The following is a 14,819-nucleotide window of genomic DNA, read 5'->3' on the forward strand; positions in this document are numbered from 1 at the left end:
TATAGTAGTGATACAAAAGCTCTGCAGAGTGAACTCTTCTGACAGTGTCCTGCTATATTTCTTTTTATTCTGTGAAATATATTGGCTTATGTAATGCATATCCTTCATGTGTTATATCAGTAAGTCTTCCATGAATTCCTAAATTCTCTATCTATATAGTTAGTATAATACTGGTGCCATTTTTCACTAGGAAGATTTGGAGTTACTCGTGTGTGTGTGTGTGTGTGTGTGTGCGCGTGCGCACGCACGCACACCCACCAGTCATGTCCGACTCTGCGACCCCATAGACTATAGCCCGTCAGACCTCTGTTCATGGAATTTTCCAGGCAAGAATACTGGAGTGGGTTCCCTTTTCCTACTCCAGGGGAATCTCCCTGACCCAGGAATAGAACCTGCGGTATCTTGAAAGAAAGAAAGTGAAGTCACTCGGTTGTGTCCAACTCTTCGCGACCCCATGGACTATAACCTACCATCCTCCTCTGTACATGGGATTTTCCAGGCAAGAATACTGGAGTGGGTTGCCATCGCCTTCTTCATCATTTCATGAGGCACCTGGTATTCTAATCATTAGCAAAAAACAGCCAGAGAGAGTGTCAGCTGTATACAAGAAAACAGTGCCCCAATGGACCCAGGCAAAACAGGAAAGCTGCCACTTGTCTCTTTGTCTGGTCTTTGCCGGGATGATTGATATTGGCAGGCAGACTCTTTATCACTGTGCCACTGGGAAGCCCTTGGGAGTTACTCTTGGGACATAAATATAATTTGATCTAGAGACGGAAAAGTTTAGCTAAATATGTAAGTTATTTGAATTAATAAATGTAACATTTTCCATTCATTAAGAGGTTTTGGAGACATTAGACATGTTGGCTATATTGCATCTTATCATTTCACTCCAGAATTTATTGAGCATCTTCAGTATGCTAGGCAGTTGGAATTCAGTGAGATTAGTCCTGCTAGCTTTGCTTCATCAAAGTAAAAATTCAGTAGACAAAATGTCTGTCATTGGTATTTAAACATTCTTGAATTCAGGATGTGTATAGATGTATGTTTGAATGCTTGTATTTTACTTCATTTGTTTTTCTGGATAGTTTTAGCATTCTGATTTTTTAGTAAGCAAATATTTTTCTTTAAGTGCTTTTAGGTTTTTGTGTGTGTGTGTGTGCTTATCTAATTGTTATGTGTATTTATGAATGTCAGGCTGTCTAGAAAGTCCCTTAAATCTCATTGTCATCTATTTATTTGTAAGATTTTGCTGTTCCCAGTTATATCAGTATGTTGTTATACATATGTTCATATAACATGCTCACATATGCTTGCTTCCGTATACTCTATGTACAAACATTGACATCTCTGCTATATTATGCTTTATGAATACTCTTCTTTGAAAATTGAGTCTGTCTTGAATGGAGGGGCAGAAGTTGCAACGTTGCTTTCACACACCAGCTTTGAGAGAATGCGTATGTGAGTAGTAGTAGATGACTAAAAGATACTTAACGTTAATTAGTAATCCCTGTAAAGAAGACTGATATTTTAGTGGGGTATGAAGGTTTCAAATAGCTTGCAAAAGATAATGTAACTACAGATATGTAAATTAATGTTACACTCACCTGAAAGTAATGTCAGGATTGTCCAAATGCTACTAGCCCCACATGAATTCAACATAGTCTGGTGGTTAAGGTGGAACATATTGTGAAACATGCATTAGGAAAGGTCTGCATCATGTGTTACCTGCATATACATGTAGCAGCATTAGCACTTTCTGTTTTTGAATTATTTGGGGCCCTGTTCTGATGCTTGACTGAATAACTCATTCTGATGTTGACGTGACTTGATCACTACAGACTTGCTGAATATCAAAGTCTTGCTTAATCACTGGTTTGGTTCTAGTACATAGCTTCCAGATTTGCCAAAACAAAGGTCTTTCAGGAGGTGTTTACAAATGTATTGAGGTAACTTTTGGTTTTGGTTTAATGAGTGGCTAGATTGTTGGCCATTAATATTGGTCTTGGATGGAACCATGCTTCTAACTAACTGGCTATATTTGGACAGATAGATATATGTTGCACGTAGAATACCCACATAATTTTACAGTGGCAATGGAAATTGACCACATTAGTTAATAATTTATTGAAAATTTCAGTTATTATACAGAAGGATTGTGCTATTACAGTTTAACATAATTTTATAAAAAATAACTTTTCTGAAAGATAAACAACTGAGAAGAATGGCGTTACTTTAGATTTTTACGAATACCTTTGAAGTCTGGCTTAATAGAAGATATGTCTGCTTTTATATTTAGTCAGTTGTAATACATTATTTTGGAGGAAGTCTAAGAAAAAATATTATCTTAACATTTAGAATATTTTCATAGCCCTTTTGATGATTGTGAATATTCTTCTTTGATACCAGTCCTAAAACTGTGATGGTTTCCTGGAGGTTAGTCGTAGTGTAGAATCTGAAACATTATCAGTCAATTTTTTGAACTTTGTTCAATTAAAACCCACTGGTTTTTTGTGTATCTTGAGTAGATCATTTAGTGCATGATTTTGTGGCATCATACTCTGGTCAGTTGGAAAATACTGATTTACTGAGTTCCAAATATTGCTGCCTTTTATTCCACAATATAAAAAAAAAAACATTTACTAATACATCACTCTTCTCCTTATAAAAGTAAAGAACTGGAAAGCTGTAGCATTCGGTGACAGATATAAATTTTCCAAAATTATAATTTATACTTGAAAGTTTGAATTTATCATTGATGAGAAAGTAAGTTGTTTTTGTTTGAAATGATATCAGTGTTCCATGAAAAAAAGGTATTGGTTTAGATCACATTTACACAGGTGTTTTTCTTGAGACAACTGCAGTATCTAGGTATGCAGCAGAAATGTTTTCCATTTTGTTACACTGAATATTAAAAGGTAATATACTCAAGGTGGAAAATTTAAAAATTAGTACTTTTTATTACTTCATAATGGAAATTCACCGTTAATTTTTTTCACTTAATTATGAGTGCATGGCAGGCAAGATATGGCCATGATTTGTGTTAAGGGAATAGCAGTTTTACCCACCACTATTTTTGTATCATCAGTGTAAATGTCAACACAGTGAAACATGCAAATAACATTTTAGTACCATATTATAAAAATAGTTTTGACTTCACAGACCCTCTGAAAGAGTTTTGAGGATACCCATGGATCCCGCAGATCATACTTGAGTAACCGCTAGTTTAGTATATTGCTCAAGTTTATAGTCAGTAATGGCATAAAACTAAGATTTAGATTTAAGTCTATTTGAATAAAATGTTTTATTTTTCCATATTATCAAATTTTAAAATTAATTACATAGTCCCAACTTCTCTAACCTCTTTTGTCACTCTAGGTTTCTCTATCCATCAACTACAATATAGCAGATACAAAATAAAAGGAGGGAAAAATTTTGTGGAAAAAATTTTAAATATTGTTTTGCAATTCATCTTTCAGCATTTATAAAAAAGGAGTTCGAAGATTCCTTGTGAAATAGTGAGTGAAGAAAGCTAGATATACGTAGAAGTGGTTTTGCTTGCAGAATAACATTATGTAATACTTTTAATTTTGATAAAGATGAATAAAGATTAAAAACTTAAAGCGGTTATTAATTTCATCAAATGTCTTGTTTCAGTTCAGAATGATTAGGAAAGGAGTTTATAAATTATAGCTATTTGAATTACTCATATTTTAGCAAGTGGAAACAAATAGATGAAGTATGTGTCAAATTCAAATATTTTTCTCTTTGAAGATCTTAGGCTTCTTTTCATTTATTTATTTAAATCTATCATATGTTTATCATACGTTTATCATATATTTAGACGCGTTGGGTCTCAGCCATGGCACACGGGCTCTTTTCATTTATTTGTTTAAATCTATCACGTTTATCATACATTTAGACGTGTTGGGTCTCAGTCACGGCACACGGGCTCTTCTCATTGTGGCGCACAGGCTGTGACGTGTTTGGGCTCACTGGTTCTGGAGCTCAGTCATGTGCACAGGCTCAGTTGCCCTGCAGCATGTGGGATCTCATCTTGGTTTCCTGACCAGGAACTGAACCCACATGCCCTGATCTTAGTCATCCACAGACTAAGCCATCTCACCTTCCTTTGCAAAAGCAAATTAAGTAGTTTAAAATATAGTTTAAAAAATAGTTTACCCACCTTTCCTCTTTTATTTGTATGTACTATGTTTTTGCCACAAATTAATTTTGAAATTGGCCCTGAAATCATGTGATCTCATAGGAAAAGAGGATCTGTAACATCTGCACATCGCTTGTCTTTATGCTTCTTAAATGCTGCATACAGCTCTTCTCCCCACCTCCCAAATTCCAAGTGACTGTTGGAAGATTCCCCTGGAGAAGCGCATGGCAGTCCACTCCAGTATTCTTGCCTTGAGAATCCCATGGACAGAGGAGCCTGGTGGGGTTGCAAAGAGTTGGACACGACTGAAGCGACTTAGCACGCACGCATTCATTGAGACGAGAAGCAATGTCAAGCCAGTGTTAACACTGCTTGTTTGTGATTTCTATAGTCTGAATTCCTTCTTTTGTCTCAAGCCTTTTATCATTTAGCCTCCTTTTCTGACTTTTGATACTTGCTGTCCATTTTGTTTTGATTTCTTACTCCTGCTACAGATTATCTAGATTCTGCTCCTCTTCCTGATGTGTGGATATTATAAACAGCCTAACTCCTTGTTTGTTGACCTTCTTATTTTTCTAACTAGTGTTTATCCTTAACTGGTTCTAACCTTGAATTTGTCCTGTTGTCATTTCTTCAGTCTTTGTCACATTCTACACTTGTAATTTATGCCCTGTCATCATAAAAAGATCAACATATATTTGTATGAACTATTTAAGCAAGTTTGAGAAATAGTTTCTAAATTCTTATGTTCCATAAGGAAGTACTGGATAAGATTTTCAAAAAATTTGTGCTGGTGTTGAAGTGTTCACAAATATTAAATTTTCCTTTTTATTATTTTGTCACATTTGTACAATATTATCTTCTCAAAATATCTTTCTCAGTTTATTTTTCCTATTTTTTTTAGTTTTATTTATGAAATAAAATAGAGATAGTAGTGGATAGAAAGTTGCTTTCTTCTAAAAAAATGTATTTATTTAAGAAACCAAAATATTAAGATTAGGCCCTATATATGCCATATGAAAAAAGTCTTCTTAGGTAGATCATTTTGTAAATATTTTATGAATTACAAAGAATATATCTTTTATAAAGTATGGTAGGTGAGAATGCTAAATTACATCAACGTTGACTTTTAAGTATTTCTATATTTAACAGGCTTCCTTTTTCATTGTCTTGAGCTTATAGTGAGATTGTATGATTTTCTGTGAATAGTTTTATTCTTCTTGATGTCCTCAGTGACTTAGCATTGTATCTTGAACACAGTAAATGCTTGTTTTTCATTTGGAGTTACACATGTACAATGAAGGAATTTCTGTACTGTCTTTTTATCTTGGAAAGTTCTCTGAACTCTTAGTTTTGGTTAGGTGTATACATGGAATAAGGAAGAAAAGCCAACAGTTAATCACGTTATTCAAATCAACCCAGGTGATCTGTAGGTTGGCGTTCTAACAGTCTTTGTATGTTATTTAAAATAAGTATTTTTCTTTTTATTCTTGCACTTTTTGGTCTCTAAAGTTAAATTGTACTGTATAGTTTTTCTAAGATCCCTTCTGTATATTAAAGTCTTAACTAGAACTCTTTAAGATAGTAGCTTCAGTAACTTCTAAACAAAAAGTTTGACGTGATGGTGTGTTTCACAAGTTTTAAAACTTGTTTTGCTTTGTTATTTGACATTTAAAAACCAAATACAAGCGCAGTTTTGCACCTGAACTATTATTTGATATCCTTCTATCCACCCAACTTTATTTTTACATTTAATCTGAATCGTTTGCTTTTACGTTGTGTTATAATATTCTGTTACTACATACAGTGTTTACCTGCTACCCTCTTCAACATCTATTCATTATATAAAGTTCTACTCCTTCCTTAGGGTTTTTTTTCCTCTCAAGGCTTTCTTTCAAGTTCATTATCTCTTATCCTGTCCTACTCTTAAAAAGTAACATTAGACTGTGTACATTAGAAATATTTTAATGTCTCTATAATGTGCTTGATAAATGCTGAATTCTTTAATATGGATACCTTGACTCTCTTTAAAAAAAATTCCTTATGCATTTATGTAAAAGATATTTCAGTCCACAAAAGAATTTGAAGTACTTATAAGAGTATATATATTCTGAAAAATAAAAATCCAAAAGTCAAAATTAGTAAATTAATACCAGTGGTAAAATAGACTTAGGTTGAGTTAACTAGCAACAAGAGCCAAATTAGAAACTTGATGAGTTTTAAGGTTTGTGTTGTTCATAAGCTCTGTAAGCATGCTAGATGATCTGGAGAATTGATACATTTTGTGCTATTTAGATCTTAGGAAATAATTTCTCTTTGTGCCCCTGTATTGGACCTACTGCTTATTGTACTAAATAACTCCATCCTTCTAAAAGTAAAGAAGCTTGATATTAGTTTCTACAAAATGTAAGCCAAGGATTTACTGATAAAATTCAGTTGGATTAAAAAACTAGTACTATAGCCTGAGTTTTCTGGTAGTCTGGTTTGTTTCAAGGATAAAATTTAGAACACTCAGAGCAGAGATTGCAAATTCATGGCTTCTTGGCTGTATCAGACTTAGGAATGTATTTTGTATAGCTGTCATGATGTTGGCCCATGTGTTGGTCATTTATGTACATTTTTTAAAAATTCATCTCAGAAGTTTTGTGTAGTTTTCACTGTTTGGGCCTTAAAAGTGTTCTATAAAAACTTTTCCCTGTAAGGGACGGAAGACTCCTCTACCCTCTTAGATTCAGTGGTTGAGATGTGCAAATTGAAAAGAAGTCAAAACCCAAAGAAGCAATTAGGATTGGGAACTTATATGCCATCTTTTTTGTTGTTGTTGTTCCATAAGGTCTTAGTTGTGGCACACAGGCTTAGTTGCCCCATGGCATGTGGGATCTTTGGGTCGTAGTTCCCCAACCAGGGTTTGAACCAGTGTCCCCTGCAGTAGAAGGCAGATTCTTTACCACTGAACCACCTGGGAAGTCCTGCTTGTATGCCATCTTATCAAAGGATGATAAATTGTGTCCTGACTAGCCAAAAGAAAAAGAATTTGGACTTCTCAGGTGGACAGTTGTAGGAGGGCAATGATATGGGAAAACTGATTGGTAAATGTTGTTGCTGTTCAGCCGTCCAGTTGTGTCTGACACTTTGCGACCCCACGGACTGCAGCATGCCAGGCCTGTCTGTCCTTCACCATCTCCCAGAGGTTGCCCAAGTCATGTCCATTACATCGGCGATACCATCCAGTCATGTCATCTTCTGACACCGTCTTCTCCTTCTGCGCTCAGTCTTTCCCAGCATCAGCAACTTTTCCAATGAGTCACCTGTTCGAATCAGATTACCAAAATACTGGAGTTTCAGCTTCAGCATCAGTCTTTACAGCAAGTATTCAGGTTGATTTCCCTTAAGATTGACTGGTTTGATCTCCTTACTGTCCAAGTAACTGGGTTATCTATTGAAGTTTCTTAGGCAGAGTTAAGTTTAAGCCATCACCAGTGATAAGAGTCATCTCCAGTGACATTGATTAAGAGTCTTTCTCCTCTTCCTGGTTTAGGAGAGGCCACGATGAAATACTTAGATTATTGTAAATGATAATTCTTTATATTTTACTTGGCAGTTGTTTGTTGCTTATATATAGGAATGCAATGGACATTTGTATATTGATCTTACATCCTATTGGATTGCTAAATTCACTTGGTTTACCAGGGTTGTTTTTTGTTTGTTTGTTGGTAGAATTTTCTACATGCATGGTCATCTCTGCAAATTAAGTCAGTTTATCTCTCCTTCTCCCCTATTTTTATGCCTTTAATTCTTATTTCTTGCATTGTTGGCCTACATAGGACCTCCAGTAAAATACTGAATAGAATTGGTGACCTTGTTCCTGATCTTAGCGGGGGAAGTGTTCAGTTTTTCCTAATTAAGTATGATGTTCTTTATACTTTTTTCTTGATTCCCTTATCTGGTTGAGATATATACCCCTAGTTTGCTAAAAATTTTTATTATCAAAAGATACTGAATTGTCAGGTGTTTTATCTGATTATATTGAGATGACCCCTGATTTTCCTCCTTTGTTCTGTCATTGTATGGTTTATATTAATAGACTCTTGAATTTTAAGCCAACTTTGTATTCTTAGAATAACTGCATTTGGTCATGATGTATGACCACTTTTGGATGTGGCTGGATTTGGTTTACTAGTATGTTATTAAGGATTATTGTTCTTCACAAGGCATATTGATCTTTAGTTTTCTTAAAAAAACATTTGACTGTTTTGTATCAGAGAAATGTTAGCCTTATAAAGTGTTCGGAAGTATATCTTTTTTTACTATTTTCTGAAAATTTGTTTTGAGTGATTGAGTTGACCAGTGAAGCCATCTGTACCTTGTGTTTTATTTGTGGGAACATTTTTAATGAAAAATTCATTTCCTTTGATAGATACATGGCTATTTAGCTTTTCTTTGTCAGTTTTGAAAGTTTTAATTCTTTTTGAGTAATTTGTGTATTTCAGTGTAAGTTGTTGAATTAATTGACATAAAGTTGTTCATAGTAGTCTTTATTATTTTAAATGATGGTAATCTGTAATAATTCTTTAGTAATTCTTTCAGTTCTGATAGTGATAATTTGCATTTTCTCTTTTGTTCTTGTAAAACCTTTATCAATTTCTATAAACTTTAATTTTTATTTCATGTTATTGACTTTTCTATGTTATCTTCATTTTCTCTGTCATTGATCTATGCTCTTATATTTCCTCTGTAGATTTAATTTGTTCTTATTCTTGTTATTTTAAATGGAAACTTAGATTATTGTTTTTAATGTTTCATCTTTTTTACTATATTAAAGGCTGTAAATATCCTTTCTGTGCACTGCTTTAGGCATATGCCACACATTTTTATGTGTTGTGTTTTCATTATAATACTTAGTTCTAAAGGCTTTATAATTTTCCTTGTGATTCCCTCTTTGATTCATTCTGCCTTTCTCAACTGGGGTTTCATGGGAAAATTACACTTTAATGCTTAAGACATCTCTTTTCTCTTGTACATATATAATCATATTGTTTACATAACATCCTTGGGATGTTGATTGAGAAGATCATCTCTCAAGTCATTTTGGTCATCTGTCACTCAGATGAGGAATTATTTTTGAGAAAGTTTGTGGATTATTTAAAAGTATTATGTGTGGTCAGAGAATATACTGTACTCCAATTTCAGTTCTTTTAGATATATTGAAACTTGTTTTATGGTCGAAAATATGGTTCATTTTTGATAAAAGTTCATGCGTATCTAGAAAGAATATATTTTCTGCAGTTGTGGGGTGTTTCATAAATATCAATTGTATTATGTTAATTAATAATGTTCAAGTCTTTTATGTCCTGACTGATTTTCTGTCTACTTGCCTAGCAAGGACTAAGAGATGAGTTTCAAAATTTTAAGCTATAATTATGAAGAGTCTTGTTTTTTTTTCTGATCTGTCAGTTTTTGCTCCATTATATTTTTGAGCTCTGTTACAAGGTACATAAACATTTAGGATTATTACATATTCTTGCTAAATTGATCCTTTTATGTAATTAAATGTCCCTTTTTATCTTAGTATTCCTGGTTTTATCTCAGTTCTGCTTTGTCTGATATTAATAATAGCTTTACCAGCTTTGCCACAGCTGATGTTTTCATGATATGTCTTCTTCTATTCTTTTAACCTCTCTCTGTCTTTATAAAGTATGTTTCTTTTAGACATCATATATTTAGCTCTTGCTTTTTTATCCAGACTGTCAATCTCTGCCTTTTAATCAGTGTATTTGATCCATTTTCACTTAATGTAGTTACCAATATTCTATGTTTAAGTCTACAATTTTGCTAATTGTTTTGTTTGTCCCACTTTGTTATTGCCCCTTTTTCCATTGTTCATGTATTTCAATAGATTATTTTTAATATTCCATTTTATTACCTCTGTCGGGGCTTCCCAGATGGTGCAGCAGTAAAGAATCCACCTGCCAGTGCAGGAGAGGCGGGTTCAGTCACCGGGCGGGGAAGATGCCCTGGAGTTCAGTTCAGTTCAGTTCAGTCGTTCAGTCGTGTCCACCTCTGCGAATATGACAGCAAATTTGGAAAACTCAGCAGTGGCCACAGGACTGGAAAAGGTCAGTTTTCATTCCAATCCCTAAGAAAAGCAATCCCAAAGAATGCTCAAGCTACCACACAGTTGCACTCATCTCACACGCTAGTAAAGTAATGCTCAAAATTCTCCAAGCCAGGGTTCAGCAATATGTGAACTGAGAACTTCCAGATTTTCAAGCTGGTTTTAGAAAAGGCAGAGGAACCAGAGATCAAATTGCCAATATCCACTGGATCATCGAAAAAGCAAGAGAGTTCCAGAAAAACATCTATTTCTGCTTTGTTGACTATGCGAAAGCCTTCGACTGTGTGGATCACAATAAACTGTGGGAAATTCTGAAAGAGATGGGAATACCAGACCACCTGACCTGCCTCTTGAGAAACCTGTATGCAGGTCAGGAAGCAACAGTTAGAACTGGACATGGAACAACAGACTGGTTCCAAATAGGAAAAGGAGTATGTCAAGGCTGTATATTGTCTCCCCTGGAGTAGGAAATGGCAACCCACTCCAGTATTCTTGCTTGGAAATTCCATGGACAGAGGAGCCTAGCAGACTGTGGGGCTGTAAAGAGTCAGATACAACTTAGCGAGTGAGCATGTAAGCACAACGTCCTGCTAAAAGTGACATTGCCTCTGTATATTTTTTTGTTTGTTTGTTTTTCTCTTCAAACTTTAGTTCAAATAGTATTTATTGCTCTGTCTCAAGTTCATTGGTCCTTCTGCAGTGTCATCTAGTTCCTTTTTAATAGCAAATATTTTATTCAGCAATGGAAATTCTCTTTGATCTTTCAATTTTAAGATTTTTATTTCTTGCAGCAATTTGTTCACACTCTTTGTATCCGTGAACATTATTTTAAAGAGCTTTAAAGTCTTGTTTGCTCATTCCATGCCTGTCATTTCAAGATCTGTTTCTATTTATGTTTTTTTCCCCAGTTACTGGATGTACTTTCTTTTTTGCAAGTCTAGTAATTTTTGTTTGATGCTGGATAATGTGATTATTGGGCTTCGTAAAGAGTTCACTTGCTAACGCAGGAGATGCAAGAGATGTTGGTTCAATCCCTGGGTCAGGAAGATCTGGAGAAGGAAATGACAACCCACTCCAGTACACTTGCCTGAAAAATTGCGTGGCCAGAGGAACTTGGAAGGCTACAGTCCATGGGGTTGCTAAGAGTTGGATATGACTGAGTACTCATACACTTAACTTAGTGTGATTATTATGTTGTCAAATATCTAAATTTTATTGTACTTCTTTAAGAAGTATTGAATTTAATTTTGACTAGCAGATTACTTGCAAATAAGATTCATTCTTTTGAGGCTTGTTTTGAAGCATTCTAATGGCATCTTTCTAGTATTTATACACCAAAGTTAGAGAAGCCCCTCTCATTCATATATGTGACCTTTCTGGATTCTCTACCAAATACCTGAAGTGTTCAGTGAGATCCTTTTCCTCTGGCTGGTTGAATCTGGTTGGATTCAACCGTGTAGGAGTCCTGTAGTTGTTAGGTTATAGCTCTGTAATGATTCTGTTCCTGGTTCTTCTCTCCAATTTTCTGCCTCACAAATTTTAGCTTTCTCAGCTTCTCCAACTTCTGGTCTTTGTCTCCTGAACTAAGTAGGGCTTGAGTTCTCTGCTTTGTTTTCCTCAAATAATGCTGGATGTAGTAGAAAGATGAAGAGGTAGTAGGATTCACTTCTTTCTTTGCAGTTATCATACCCCTGTTTTGTCTGAAGAAATGGGAAGCTTAGTCAAGTACCAGTTACTTTGTTGTAACTCTAAACCATACAGTCACTATATGTAAACAGCTGGGTTGTGGAGAGAGTTATACTAAAATAGACCAAGTTGTGGCAAATTTGCAGTGAAATATCTATGGCGGCCAATAGAATGTCACATCTTATAGTCTTTCTAGCTCTTATCTGTTTAGTTGTAAAGTCATTTCATAACTTATACATGCAATATTTACTCAGCAGGTACAGTGTCAAACAATTCCACTGTAAATGCTTCTGACACAATCGATTGCCAGTACTAACTGTTTATAGCATACCGTGTTTTTGCAGTAGCATTTAATATACTTATGTTTCATAGTATATTTTAAAGAGGCCTAAACATGTTTAATGAGAAATTCTAAAAATTGCTTTCAGCTGCCTGTGTTTAGGAAGGTAAATACATTTTGAAGCATTGTAAAATAAACTGTTTAATGTTATTACTGGTGGCAAACACTCTATTGTCAGGTCTTTAGGAATGAGATGGAAAGCTTCATTAATTATAAAATTTCATAGAAAACTTGGAAATTTTAAAATGGTTGAAAGAAAGTTAAAATGAGCAGTGCTAAATTTTGCTATGTTTCCTTTCAGTCATTCTTTATGCAGATACAGTTACATGCACCTTTTTAACAACTCGGGACCCTGTTATGTTAAAATATTATATATCTTGATTTTTCCTGCCACACATTGTATTTTTTTTTTTACACATTGTATTTTTATTTTTTAATTAGAGGAAAATTACAATGTTGTGTTTGTTTCTGCTGTACAACAACGCAAATTAGCCATAATTATGTATATCCTCTCCCTCTTGAGCTTCCCACCCCGCAGGGCATCATAGAGCCCCAAGCTGCGCTCCTTGTGTTAGATAGCAACTTCTCACTAGCTATCTATTTTACACATGATAGTGTATATTGTCAGTGCTACTTTCTCTATTCATCCCACTCTCCTTCCCCACTGTATCTGTTAGTCAGTTCTCTACATCTGCATCTCCATCACTCCCCTGAAAAAAATTCATCAATACCATTTTTCTTTATTCCATATATTAATATCTGTTGATATACGATATTTGTTTTTCTCTTTCTGGCTTACTTCACTCTATAACAGTCTCTGGGTTCATCCACCTCACTAGAACTGACTCAAATTTGTTCTTTTCTATGGCTGAGTAATATTCCATTGTATACATGTACCATACCATCTTTATCCATCCATAGATAGATGGACGTCTAGGTTGCTTCCACATCCTGGCTATTGTAAATAATGCTGCAGTGAAAATTGGGGTACATGTATTTTTTAGAATTGTGGCTTTCTCGTGGTGTATGCTCAGTAGTGGGATTGCTCGGTCATATAGTAGATTTAGTCCTAGTTTTTTGTTTTTGTTTTTTTTATGAAATCTCTATACTCTTTTCCATAATGGCTGTATTAGTTTACTTTCCTACCAACAGTGCAGGAGGGTTCCCTTTTCTCCACATCCTCTCCAGCATTTATTGTTTGTAGAGTTTTTTGATGATGGCCATTCTGACTGGTTCACGGTGACAACCCATTGTAGTTTTTTTTAATAATTAATTTATTTTTGGCTGTGCTGTGCCTTTGTTGCTACACGGGCTTTTCTCTAGTTGCGGAGAGCTGGGGCTGCTCTCTAGGTGCAGTATGTGGGCTTCTCATTGCAGTGACTTATCTTGTTATGGAGCACGGGCTCCAGGGTGTGCGGGCTTCAGTAGTTTTGGCTACTGGGCTTTAGAGCACAGGCTCAGTAGTTGTGGTGCATGAGCTTAGTTGCTCCACAGCATGTGGAATGTTCCCACCAAGGATCGAACTTGGGTCTCCTCCGTTGGCAGGCGGATTCTTTTATCACTGAGCCACTGGGAAAGCCCTTATCTTTGATTTCTTTCATCAGTGTCTTATAGTTTTCTGCATACAAGTCTTTTTGTCTCTTTAGGTGGGTTTATTCCTAAGTCTTTTATTGTTTTAGTTGCAACGGCGAAAATTTCTATTGTGGACTTTTCCTTGTTAGAGTGTATAGGAATGTGAGGTATTTCTGCATGTTAATTTTATATCCTGAGACTTTGCTATATTCGTTGATTAGCTCTAGTTAAATTTCTGGTGGCATCTTTAGGGTTTTCTATTAGTAAATACTTGGTCATCTGCAAACAGTGAGAGTTTTACTTTTTCTTTTCCAATCTGGTTTCTTTTTATTTCCTTTTCTTCTCTGATTTTCATGGCTAGGACTTCCAAAGCTATATTGAATAATAGTGGCCAGAGTGGGCACACTTGTCTTGTTCTTAATCCTAGAGGAATTGCTTTCAGTTTTTCACCATTGAGAATAATGTTTGCTGTGGATTTGTCATATATCACCATTATTATGTTGAGGTATGTTCCTTCTATACCTGTTTTCGGAGAGTTTTACTGTAAAGGGATGTTGAAGTTTGTCAAAAGCTTTCCCTGCATCTGTTGAGATGATTATATGGTTTTTATCTTTTAATTTGTTAATATGGTGTATCACATTGATTGCTTTGCATATATTGAAGAATCCTTGCAGCCCTGGGATAAAGCCCACTTGATCATAATGTACAATCCTTTTAATGTGTTGTTGGATTCTGTCTGCTAGAATTCATCCAAAAACAGTAGATTGGACTTTTTACTCAAGTGCACATGGAACATTCTCCAGAAGGCATGTGGAACATTTTCCACATCTTGGGTCACAAATCAAGCTTTGGTACATTTTTTAAAATTGCAATCATTTCAAGTATTTTTCTCTGACCACAGTGCTTTAAGATTAGATATCACCTTTGCTGACAAATGTCAA

General features: G+C 35.1%; 1 protein-coding gene across 9 annotated transcripts in view; it reads left to right on the top strand.

Moving 5' to 3' along the window:
- ANKRD17 (ankyrin repeat domain 17) overlaps nt 1-14,819 on the top strand; it is a 160,367-nt gene that overhangs the window by 39,580 nt on the left and 105,968 nt on the right. The window lies entirely within an intron of this gene.

Source organism: Dama dama, chromosome 6, assembly GCF_033118175.1.
Source record: "Dama dama isolate Ldn47 chromosome 6, ASM3311817v1, whole genome shotgun sequence".
NCBI classification, from domain to species: Eukaryota; Metazoa; Chordata; class Mammalia; order Artiodactyla; family Cervidae; genus Dama; species Dama dama.